Source organism: Microtus oregoni, unplaced genomic scaffold, assembly GCF_018167655.1.
Source record: "Microtus oregoni isolate MIOR12 unplaced genomic scaffold, Mior012 000050F_000, whole genome shotgun sequence".
Classification (NCBI taxonomy): Eukaryota; Metazoa; Chordata; class Mammalia; order Rodentia; family Cricetidae; genus Microtus; species Microtus oregoni.
Window position 1 is genome coordinate 125,701 of NW_024543224.1, and position 12,329 is coordinate 138,029.

Sequence of the window (12,329 nt, forward strand, 5' to 3'; positions counted from 1 at the left end):
TTCTTGGTTTAGTTTCTCTTTTATGAATTTTTTAAATTTTAGAATTTGAAGTTTGTAAGTACTATTTTTCCCACACTGTAGTAGATATATTGGTACAGGGTGTTCCTGTTAATATAGGAATGGTGTTTCTCTTCTGTAAACATCTATTTTGTTTTAAATATCTAGAAAGATTAAATATGAATCTGCAGTTAATGTAAGGAATGTGAAGAAAACTGCCGTGTGGTAACAATAAATTATACAGTACAAATTAAGTTAATCATTCGATAAATGTTTAATGTTTCATGAGCACTGTTAGTTCCTAGTAAATGAAAGATATTTAATCTTTTTTTTTCTGTTTCAAATGTCATTTTATTGCAAATTGTATAACTAATTACAAGTTTAAACTATAATTTGGTAATTTTAGTCGGGCAGCAAGTTACTGCAAGTTACTTATTCAAAGGTGATCTTCAGTCAACTCCAGATACACAAGGATCAGAAATACCTGACTGGCCAATAGGGTTAAGTCACTAAATAAATGAATCTCGATCATTTCTCAGGAAAGGTACACTGTGATTTCAATAGACAGCAATACAGGAAGAGTTCTTCACACAGACTACTTCCCATTTCTCTCTGGCCATCTCAACTGAGATAGCTCCATTCACATAACTGGCTGAGCTTGAGCCTTCTTAGCAAGCAGCTTTAGGTCGGAAATGCACTTGGCAATGGTCTCCTTTTCCTGCTGTGCAGAAATGCTCTGCACCACATGCTTTTCCACCCAGTCTATCATGTGCTCTTGCTCCTTGCGACGCATCATGTTCTGTACAGAAATATGGTAGTCCAGGCGATTCTTTATCTCCCTTATATGCTCTATGGAGCCGTTCCCGGTAGGTGACTTCCAAGGCCAAGGCAATATTATTCCTCTGAACATCGAAGAGATAGTGGCGCTTCTGAACCAGTGCCTGCTGTGCCTTCTCCATGTCAATTGCATCCTGGAATTGTTTGATGGTTGCTTGCTTTACTTCTTCTAGTTGAGCAATTTTTTCCTCATTAAGTTTATCAAGAAATTCTCCAATAGAAGCACCATATTTCTTAATCACATAGACAATCAACCCTACTACTGTTATGGTAGAGAAGGTCTCTGGGGTAATCACATATATTTCTTTGGACAGAAAATACAAGCTAAGCCCAGTTCCAAGCACGTAGGGTCCTGTTACGCCAGTTTTAGGGTAAAGGAACTGGAAAAATTCTTCAGGAATCAGCCCAAGACGTACTTTTCCTCCATATTCAGGAAGAGGTGGTACAGGGGCGAGACGTGGCTGTCCTGTGTGAAAGACCCTTGTCGCTTGTACTACCCCTGGTCCCAGGACAGCCGCGTTCTTCAGACACGGGGCCGCTGCGGCGGCGGCAGAAAGTACCACCCGGGACAGCATGGTCTGCAAAGGTCCAGGCAGCGGACTTCACGTCCCCGTGACCCCGACCGGAGACTGTCAGGGGCAGGAGCCAAAGATATTTAATCTTAACTCTACTAAATTATTTCTTTCATAATGAATGATCTGATAGGTCTGCCTTTTTATGTTACTAGGCCTTTTCCCTTTGCAGCTCTTAATATTCTTTCTTTACTCTGTATGTTTAGTGTTTTGATTATTATGTTTTGAGGGTATATTTTTTGGATCCAGTCTATTTGGTGTTTTGTAAGCTTCTTGTATCTTCATAGCTATGTCTTTCTTTAGGTTGGGAAAGTTTTTTTCCATGATTTTGTTAAATATATTTTCTGTGCTTTTGAGTTGAGTTTCTTCTTGTTTTATACCTATTTTAGTTTTTTTTTTCATGGTGTTCCATATTTCCTGGATATTTTGGGTTAAGGTTTTGTTAGATTTAATGTCTTCTTTGACTGATGAGTCTATTTCCTCTATTGTATCCTCAGTGCTCGAGATTCTCTCTTTTGTCTCTTGTATTCTGCTGTTTATGCTGTGTTTGTGGTTCCTGATAGTTTTCTCATGATTTCTGTTTCTATAATTTCTTTGGCTTGTGTTTTCTTTATTGTCTCTATTTCATGTCTTGAATAGTTTCTTTCATATGTTTGATTGTTTTTTCTTGGTTTTCTTTAAGGGATTTGCTGATGTCTTCCAATTTTTTGTTTGTCTTTTCCTCCATTTCTTTGAGGGAGTTTCTCATTTCCTCTTTAAGAGTTTCAGACCTTCTCCTGAAGTTAGTTTTTAAGTCATTTTCTTCTGCTTCATCTATATCTGGTTTTTCAAGTCTTGCTGTTGAAGGATCTTTAGGTTTTAATGGTGTCATGTTGCTCTTTGTGGTGTAGCATGTGTTCTTACCTTTTCTACTCATCTTTTCCTCTAATAGGTGTGATTGGAGCTGTCTGTAATTCTGTTGATTAATCTTCTAAGTGCCAGTAAATCCCAGGCTCAGATGGTTGTTCCTCATGGTACAGTCAGTGCCACAGTTTTAGTTATCCCTTTGGTCACTCTATGTTCCTGGAGGTTGCTCAGTGCTCCAGGGCTTTGCTCCACTCCTTTGGAGTTTGCTGTCTCAGGCCTGCTCCATCCTAGGTTGTTGGCTCAGACCTATTTCTATAAATGTCCCTGGTCTGGATCCATTCCTGTAGATGTTCCTGGCTTGGAGTTGGTCCTGCAAAGGCCTCTGGCTCTGACCTACTCTGGGAGTTCCCAGGCTTGGGTGCGCCCAGACCCGCAAAGGATCTGGCACAGGCTTACTCTGAGGAGAGGTTCCCAGACTCACACTGGGACCTGCAGAAGTTTCTGATTCCTGCCTATTCCATTTCATGTCCCAGACCAATGGGCACACCCACAGAAGTTCTGGCTTAGACATACCCTCTCTGCAGTCCCAAACTCATGCCGGGACATGTAGAGATCTCTGGTTTCTTCCTACTCCCTTGGAGGTCCCAGATTCATGCCCAAACCTGCAGAGGTTCTGGCTCAGGCCTAGTTCCTCGGAGGTCCTAGACTCACACCCAGACCCACAGGGGTCCTGCCTTAGGTCTACTCCCTTGAAGGTCCCAGATTCACATTCGGACCCTCAGCAGTCTCTGTCTTGGTCTCACTCAGTGGTTGCTCCCTTGTGTCTGTTCCTGTGGAGTTCACTGTCTAAGGTCTGCTCTGGCCCAGGTCACTGGCTCAGTCCTGGTCCGCCAATGTCCCTGGACTGGTTCTGTTCCTGCTCCGATGGAGCTCACTTTCTCAGGCCCACTCTAGCCTAAGTAGCTGGTTCATTACCACTCCTGTGGGTTTTTTTTTTTTTCCTCAGGACTGCTCTAGCCCAAGGTGGACTTCCTTGCCTCTTTATGTAGGCACTTAATGATATATACTTTCCTCTTAGCACTGCTTTTACTGTGTTCCATAGGTTTGGGTTCATTGTGCCTTCATTTTCGTTGAATTCTAGAAAGTCTTTAATTTCTTTCTTATTTCTTCCTTGACCCAGGGGTAGTTTAGTATTTCCATGTTTAACTTCCATGAGTTTATAGACTTTATCCAAATATTGTCATTATTAAATTCTAACTTTAAACCATAGTGATCTGATAAGATTCAGGGTGTTATTCCAATTTTTTTTAATCAGTTGAGGGTTTTTTTTTGTGACCAAGTATGTGGTCAATTTTAGAGAAGGTTCCATGAAGTGCTGAGAAGGTATTTTCTCTCCTGATTGGGTGGGATGTTCTATAAATGTCTGTTAAGTCCATTTGTTTCATGACATCTTTTAGTTCTCTTATTTCTCTGTTAAATTTCTGTCTGGTTGACCTATCCATTGGTGAGAGTGGATTGTTGAAATTTCCTATTAGTGTGTGGGGTTTGATGTGCGATTTAAGTTTTAGTAATCTTACTTTTACATATATGGGTGCTCTTGTATTAGGGATATAGATATTCAGGATTGAGACTTCATCATGATGGATTGTTCCTGTTATGAGTTTAAAGTGTCCTCCATATCTTCTGATTGATTTTAGTTTGAAATCAATTTTGTTAGATACTAGGATAGGTACACCTGCTTGTTTCTTAGGTTCATTTGATTGGAAAAAACTTTTCCCAACACTTTACTCTGAGGTAGTGTCTGTCTTTGAGGTTGATGTGTGTTTCTTCTATACAGAAGAAGGATGGATCCTGCTTTCGCATCCATTCTCTTAGCTTGTGTCTTTTTATAGGTGAATTGAGTCCATTGATATTAAGAGATATTAATGACCAGTATTGGTAATTCCTGTTATTTTCCATGATAGTTTTTGTTTCTCTTCTTTGTGGTTTACTGGTGTGAGATTATCTATTTTCTGTGTGTGTATGTGTTTTTTTTTGGGGGGGGGTGCAGTTAGCTTCTTTGTGTTGAAGTTTCCTTTCTAGTACTTTCTGTAGGACTGGGTTTGTGGATAGGTATTTTTTTGAAATCTGGTTTTGTCATGGGATATCTTGTTTTCTCCATTGATGCTGATTGAAAGCTTTGCTGGGTATAGTAGTCTGGGCTTGCATCTGTGGTCTCTTAGTGTCTGCAGCACATCTGTACAGGACATTCTGTCTTTCATGATTTCCATTGAGATGTTGGTTGTTATTCTGATAGGTCTGCCTTTATATGTTACTTGACCCTTTTCCTTCGCTGCTCTTAAGGTTCTTTCTTTATTCTATATGTTTTGCATTTTGTTTATTATATGGAAAAGGATTTTTTTTTTGGTCCAGTGTATTTGGTGTTCTGTAAGCTTGTTGTACTTTCATAGGGATATTCTTCTTTAGATTGGGAAATTTTCTTCTATGATTTTGTTGAATATATTTTCTGTGCCTGTGAGCTGGTCTGCTGATCTTCTTCTTCTTCTTCTTCTTCTTCTTCTTCTTCTTCTTCTTCTTCTTCTTCTTCTTCTTCTTCTTCTTCTTCTTTTTCTTTCTTCTTCTGTCTTTTTATGACATCCCAGATTTCTTGGAGATTTTGTATAAGGAATTTGTTGGATTTAATGTTTTCTTTGACTGATGAATCTATTTCCTCTATAGTATCTTCAACACCTGAGCTTCTTTCTTCCATCTGTTGTATTCTGTTGGTTACGGTTTCATTTATAGTTCTCATTCATTTACCCAGACATTCCATTTCCATAATTCCTTTGGTTTGTGTTTTCTTTATTGCCTTTATTTCAGTCTTCAAGTCTTGAATTGTCTGAATTTTTTGCTTCACCTGTTTGAATGTTTTTTTCTTGTTTTTTTTTGGGGGGGGGTGGTTCTTTAAGAGATTTATGTATTTCTTCCAATTTTTTATTCATCTTTTCCTACATTTCTTTAAGGAATTTTTTTATCACCTGTTCGAATGTTTTTTCTTGTTTTTTTGGGGGGGGTGGTTCTTTAAGAGATTTATGTATTTCTTCCGATTTTTTGTTCATCTTTTCCTACATTTCTTTAAGGGGATTTTTATTTTATCTTTAAAGATTTCCATCTTTCTCATAAAGTTACGTTTAAAAATTTCTTCTTCTGGGTTAGGATGACCAAGTCTTCCTGTTGTATTACCACTGCTTTCTGGTGTTACCATGTTGAATTTTTGGTTGAATGAATTCTTGCATTAGAACCTACCCATCACTTCCTCCAGTTGATGCTTGTAGTGTCTTTGCCTCTTGGTCCAAAGACAGCAGTAGCTGTCTGTGACTTTGGGAATTGTTCTTGGTCTGCTCTATAGTGTTGCTGTAGGTGACTCAGGGAGCCACTGAGATCTTTCTTCCCCCATTCTCTTCATCCAATCTTTTGGTCAGCTCCCTTGGTTTGCTCTATTGGTCCACTTTGTGCAGCCATAACTTGTGCTTCAGAGTTCCTCTCTTCGTCCTGCCTGTGTAGTCACAGCCTGTGCTTCAGAGTTCCTGTGAGGTCCCAGGGGATAGGAGGGTTTGGGGTGGAATTGGACTTGTAGCTTACAGGATCCAATCAATGGGGTGGGAGTGTTGGAACATTCTACCTACAGAAAGCTTGCCTGTTGGCTGGCTAGAGAAGCTGTGGCAGGTTGGGGAAGGGGCCTGGGGTTTTGCCCCGGTATGGAGGGTTTAGAGAGTAGGGTGCATCATTGGGTGGGTGGTCACTCACCTTTTGGTCCTCTCTGTGTAGTTGTAGCCTGTGTTTCAGAGTTCCTCTGAGGTTGCTGGGCATAGGAGGGTTTGTGGGACTTATAGCTTATAGGCTCTGATCGATGGGGTGGAGGTCAGAGTATTTCTCTTATGTGCCTTCCTATTAATGCTTATCGTGTATAGTGTTTGGATTGTTTATCTTCATTAAACATTAATTTAAAATTTTAATTAAAAAATAAATATTTCATTTTGAGAACCATTTATATATTCTAGTTATAAATTTTAATTAAATATTGCAAATATTACTTCCAGGTCTATGATTTGCCTTTCCATTTTCTAAAGAGTCATTTAAAGACCAAATAATTTTCATTATATGTGTGTGTGTGTGTGTGCATGCATGTGTATGGTCATTCATGTGGAAGCCAGCAAACAACCTCAGGTATCATTCCTCAGGTGCCATCCACCAGGTCTTGTAATGGCCTGGAGTTCATGAATTAGGCTAGGCTGACTGGTCAATGAGCCATGAAGACCTGTCTGTCTCTATATTTCCAGTATCTTGGGTTCTAGTGATTGAACTCAGGTCCTCATGCTTTCAAGACAAGCATTTTACCAACTAAGCCAGTTCCCTAACCTTTCAATTTTGATTAAGTTATACTTGTTAGTTTTTAAAACTGTCTAGTATATTTCCTTTATTTACATTTCTGTTTTTTCACTGGAAATGTAGTTTAGTGCTAGATTGTTTACCTAGTACATATGAGGCCTGGATTTGATTCCCAGCACCACAAAAAGTGTGTGTCTTTGTGTGTGTGTGTGTGTATATATATTCCTATTTGGTTTATTATCTCCTCTCTCTATCCCTCCCTCCTTTTTTGAGACAGAGTATCATGTATTCCAGGCTGGCTTTAAATTCACTGTGTAGCTGTGACTGACCTTAAATTCCAGATCCTCATGCTTCCATCTTTCAAGTGTTGGGATTGTAGGCATGCCCCAAGATGTCAAGCTTTCTATTTAGGTTTGTTTAGAAGTTTTGATTTTAGTTCTTATCCAATTTCTGTATATGGTATGAAGTAAAAGTCAAGGTTCATTTATTTGCATAAGCATTCTCAATTCTTTCAGCATTATTTTCGTTGTGGTTTTGTTTTTGAGATAAGGTCCTCTATGTAGCCCTGGATGTCCTGAAATTCTCTATTTAGACCAGGTTGGCCTCAAACTCAAAGATCCAACTGTCTCTGCCTTTTGTGTTCTGGGATTAAAGGCATGTACCACTATACCCAACTTTCAGCCCCATTTATTAAAAATATCCTTAGACAAAACAAGTATCAGCAAAGAAAATGTGGGCAATAGGAGAGTAAATTTCTGGCTGGAATACTTGATTTTTGAGTCTTGAATGTTCTTATTAGGGCTTCTATTGTGATAAGACATCATTACCATGATAACTCTTATAAAGGAAAACATTTACTTGGTCCTGGCTTATTGGTTTAGAGGCTTAGTCCATTGTCATCATGGCAGGAAGAATGGAAGCATACAGGCAGGAATGTTGCTGGAGAAGGAGCTGAGAGTTCTCCATCTGGATCATAGGCAGCAGGAAGCACAGTACCTGGCTTGGGGATTTGAAAGCCCAAAGCCCACCCCCAGTGACACACTTCCTCTAACAAAGCCATACCTCTTAATGCCACTCCCTAAGCAATCAGATATGAGTCTTTGGGGGCCACGCTTATTCAAATCACCATAATTTATAAAAATGCGTAGTATTATTTTCTTCCAGGAGTAGCTGAATATTTCATCAAATATCTTAGAAATTTTAAGCCAAACAACTTCCAATTTTGGTGTTCAATTTATACCACAACTTCCAATAATGAAAATTCTCTTTTATATATGTTACATTTAGATCTATAAATATAAAATTTTCAGAATAATATAAATTAATACTAAAAATACTATCCTGTCTGCATTTATGTTGCTAACCTCTCAAAAATTGAGTTGATTTTAATGTGTAGGCATGCTAGAGAAAATTTCCCTCTCTCACTGAGTGTAGACAACATATATGGAGCAATGTTGCAGAACATTTGTTTACACTGTAAAGATGTATCTTTGCCAACGTGTCTTCTGATTGGTTTAATAAAAAGCTGAATGACCAATAGTTAGGCAGGATATATAAACAACATTTCCAGAGAGAGAGAGAGGAAGAGGAGGATGAATTTAGGCATGTGGTAAAGACACCAGGAGACACAGAACAAACATGGCATGTGAGAGAAGAGGTAACAGCCACAAGCCATTTAGTAGAACATAAATTAATAAAGTAAGGGTTAATTTAAGTTATAAGAGCTAATGGGAAAAGCTTAAGCAAATAGCCAAACTTTTATAATTAACAAGTCTCCATGTTTTCATTTGGGAACTGGCTGAGGGGACAGAGAAAGACTTATTACAGAGCAAGTATTTCAGTCACTAAAAGGAAAATTGTAGACGGAAGTTTCTGTCCTGCCTGATTCCACAGCCATTTAGTACCAAAGGAACATGTAGAGGCTTATATTAATTATAAACTGTGTGGCCTATTAGCTCAGGCTTGTTATTAACTGGCTCTTACAACTTAAATTAACTGATAATGCTTATCTATGTTTAGCCATATGGCTTGGTACCTTACTCAGTGAGGCATTCTCATCTTGTTTCCTCTGTGTCTGGCTGGTGACTCACTCTCTGCTTTTTCTCTTCCCAGAATTCTCCTAGTCTGGTTTCCCTACCTATAATTCCTAACTGGCTACTGGCCAATCAATATTTTATTAAACCAATATGAATGACAAATCTTTTTTTTTAATATTTATGTATTTATTTATTATGTATACAATATTCTGTCTGTATGTATGTCTGCAGGCCAGAAGACAGACCAGACCTCATTCCAGATGGTTGTGAGCCACCATGTGGTTGCCGGGAATTGAACTCAGGACCTTTGGAAGAGCAGGCAATGCTCTTAACCGCTGAGCCATCTCTCCAGCCCCTGAATGACAAATCTTTACAGTGTACAAAAGCATTATCCCACAGCAGAAAATATCAGTGAAACATCAGGAAAGTGCAAGATAATCCTTAATACCTATAAACCTTGCTGTGAACCTGACATCATGGCAAAGCCAGATAACTAAAACTCTGAATATTTTTCCCTGGAGTTCCCAGAGGGTGCCTAAGGAGAATGGAGACTACCAGAGAAAGTAACGTGGAAATAAAGTCTGGAAAGAGACCCCATAGTGTCTATTTTGAACTCTCAGACTCCTGTCTGCAGTATAAAACCTTAACTCCATTTTTTTATTCTAACTAAACCAAAAGATCCTGCCCAGTTCCCAGACTGGCCACATGATGATAAATCAATACAGGAAAGAGCTAAGTGGCTTTGAAAGTTTAAATGACATTGGAATTATAACCCACAAAGGATCTCGAAGATTTAAATAAGGGTCATAATCACATAATTGCATAATATGAATCCATTATATTTAAATGTATGGAGTATAGTAAAAAGTACTTTTCATGTGAATAACCACAGACATACTCACATGAAAAGTCAAATAATGAGTTATGTAAATAACAAAAATATAATTCAGAAATAGCAAAACTGTTAAGATCAAGAGCTGATTCTTTGAAATTATTAATTAAAAGTAAGTAAACATTTAACAATGTTGAATAATAAAAACACAAATGAATATGAAAATGAGGAATTTCTATCTACTCATACAATTTTTCTTAATTACACAGTGTATAATTGTATACCACATGTAAAAATTCACCTGAAATATGTTATCTTCAAGGATGATACATATTACTAAAATTTACCCATGAGAATATATGCATTGACAGTCTACATAATGTTCTTGTAGTCATTCCCAATCCTAGTGGCCACATGCCCACTCCAAGCCAAGAGTGTCGTTGCTGTTTGTTAACTTCAGAATCCATGTTGTTGCTAGAAAACCATTTAGCTTGGGAACTCTCAGCCCACAGTGAAGCCTGCCTCATGGGAGAGGTAATCCTACTTCAGGGAAGAGCAATGAATATATTTGGAAAACGAAATATTATCTTATTGAAAACTGATATTCTATAAAATACAGCTGTTGTCACAGAGATTGAGAAGATGGCCCATTGTCACCAGATGGGTAGTTCAAATCTGTAATAGTGTAGTCCTACAGAATATTATTAACTCTGTTTAATCTATGGTTTTTCAAATTTATTTAGTGTACATGCCTCCTACCACCAGATTTAGCACCTTGGACTACATAGCTGGAAATACTGTTATAAACCAGTCAAAAACATGAGTACAAATATAAATAACCTAAATGATAGTCAATAAACATCAGGCAGTATTTTAAAAACAAACTGTGTTTAGTCTAAGTATGTGAAAAAATGTTTTGTTGTTTGGTTTTTTAAGACAGGGTTTCTCTGTATATAGACTTGATTGTCCTGGAACTTGCTCTGTAGAACAGGCTGGCCTTGAACTCACAGATATTCATCTACCCTTGCCTTTCAAGTGCTGGGATTAAAGGTGTGCAACACTAATGCCTGGAAAACAACTTTACTGAAATAATTACATCAACAGGTTAATGACTGAAAGCCATTTGATTCTCTCAATGAATACCAGAAAGACAATTGAAAACCTAAACATAAAGTCTTCCTCTAAATACTTAGTAGAATATGTAAAAAATATATGCTAAAATTATGTAGCATAATAAAATAAGGTTAAAATGCTAGAAGCAGGAAAAAGACATTTACTGTTACTGCTGTTACCATGTTAATTCAATTTTAATCATTGTAATAAGAAAAATGAAATGTAGACACTAGAGGAAGAAAACATGGATTATGATGTCTGTCTAAAAAGTAGACAACCCATTGGAAAATTATTTGAATAATAGAGTTTAATCAATATTTTATACGCTTTAAATATAAACAAATCCATAGATTTCCTACATGCTAGAAACGATGTTAGAACAATTAAAACCAGTATAATGACACAATCCATTTAGAACTTAAAAAAAAAACCTTGGAATAAAAAGAAAATGACTAAAAATGAGAAAACAACAAACAGTTACTAACAGGAACAAAGCATTAAATGATTGATATATTATGTAAACTTTGCAAAGATGAGTGTGCCTACCATCTTTCTTTGTTGAGTGAAAATAGATTTCAAATTCCAACCCTGTCTCAGCAAAAAGTTGAAACATTTGTGTTCAAGTTCTAAAATTCTGCATAAACGTATCAAAGACAAATTTGAGGAGACAAAAAGTAATTTGAAAAATGTGATTGAGTTACCCAAGCTAAAAGAATGTAGCATTATTTTAGGAGTAGAAAAATAGATCAATGGCTAGACATGGCGATTCCTGATGATTCCTGACGAAATCTGAAATCCATCTCCATCTTTTAGCTGCAGATAGGCCTAATTAGGCCTATCTGCAGCTAACATTATTGCTACAAAATATCAAGACAACATACTATTATGTAAATTACATGATATAAAACCCAAGGCACATGGGGGAGAGGCTAGAGAGATGGCTCACTGGTTAAGAGCACTGCTGCTTTTAGAGGGCTGGAGTTCAGTTCCCCCAACCCATATCAGGTGATTCACAACAGCACGTAGGTTCAGCTCCAGGGTATCCAGCGCCCTCTCTTGGATTCCATGGGCACTGGCACAAATGTACATATGAATGTACATATGTGTACACACAAACACACATTTAGAAAAAGGCAACAACAAATATTTACAAAATCTTTAAAATTAAATGATAGAAACTTGTTATTCAGTGGAAAGTAATTCTTCCTCCCAGCATGTCTTCCAACTATTTGGTTAATCAATTCTGAGACAAAGGTTGATTCCAGTTTCTTTCAGATAATAGATTTTATTGCTAAATCTTAGAGACTTCTGTATTACCAAACACCAGAATGTTTTATAATTATGAATTTTTTGACACATATGAAGATCAGAGAAGAAATTTTCATGTATAAGGTGGTTTTACTCATAAGAAAAAAGGTCATCACTATTAGTTGGAACTACTTTTAACTTCAAGCACAGAAATTCAATAATCAAAGATATGCACATTTAAAAATATTGGTGTGAGGCAGGAGAGTTTCCATGAGGTTTAGGTCAGTCTGTATAACGTGCTTCAGGGCAGCTTGGGCTACAAAGAGAGACTATGTCATACATCTCTCACTAAAAACTAAAATGTTGGTTTATTATTAACCTCCCAAGTCTGCAAAGAGTTAAAAATTACAGTAATACCTAATATAGATATTACCATACACTATTCATGAATGTTCAGTAAAATATTTATAGAGCATAATT

General features: G+C 37.3%; 1 pseudogene; it reads right to left on the reverse strand.

Annotated features, from left to right (window-relative positions):
* Positions 1-330: 330 nt before the first annotated feature.
* On the reverse strand, positions 331-1,480 carry LOC121436640 (annotated as a pseudogene).
* Positions 1,481-12,329: the final 10,849 nt, after the last annotated feature.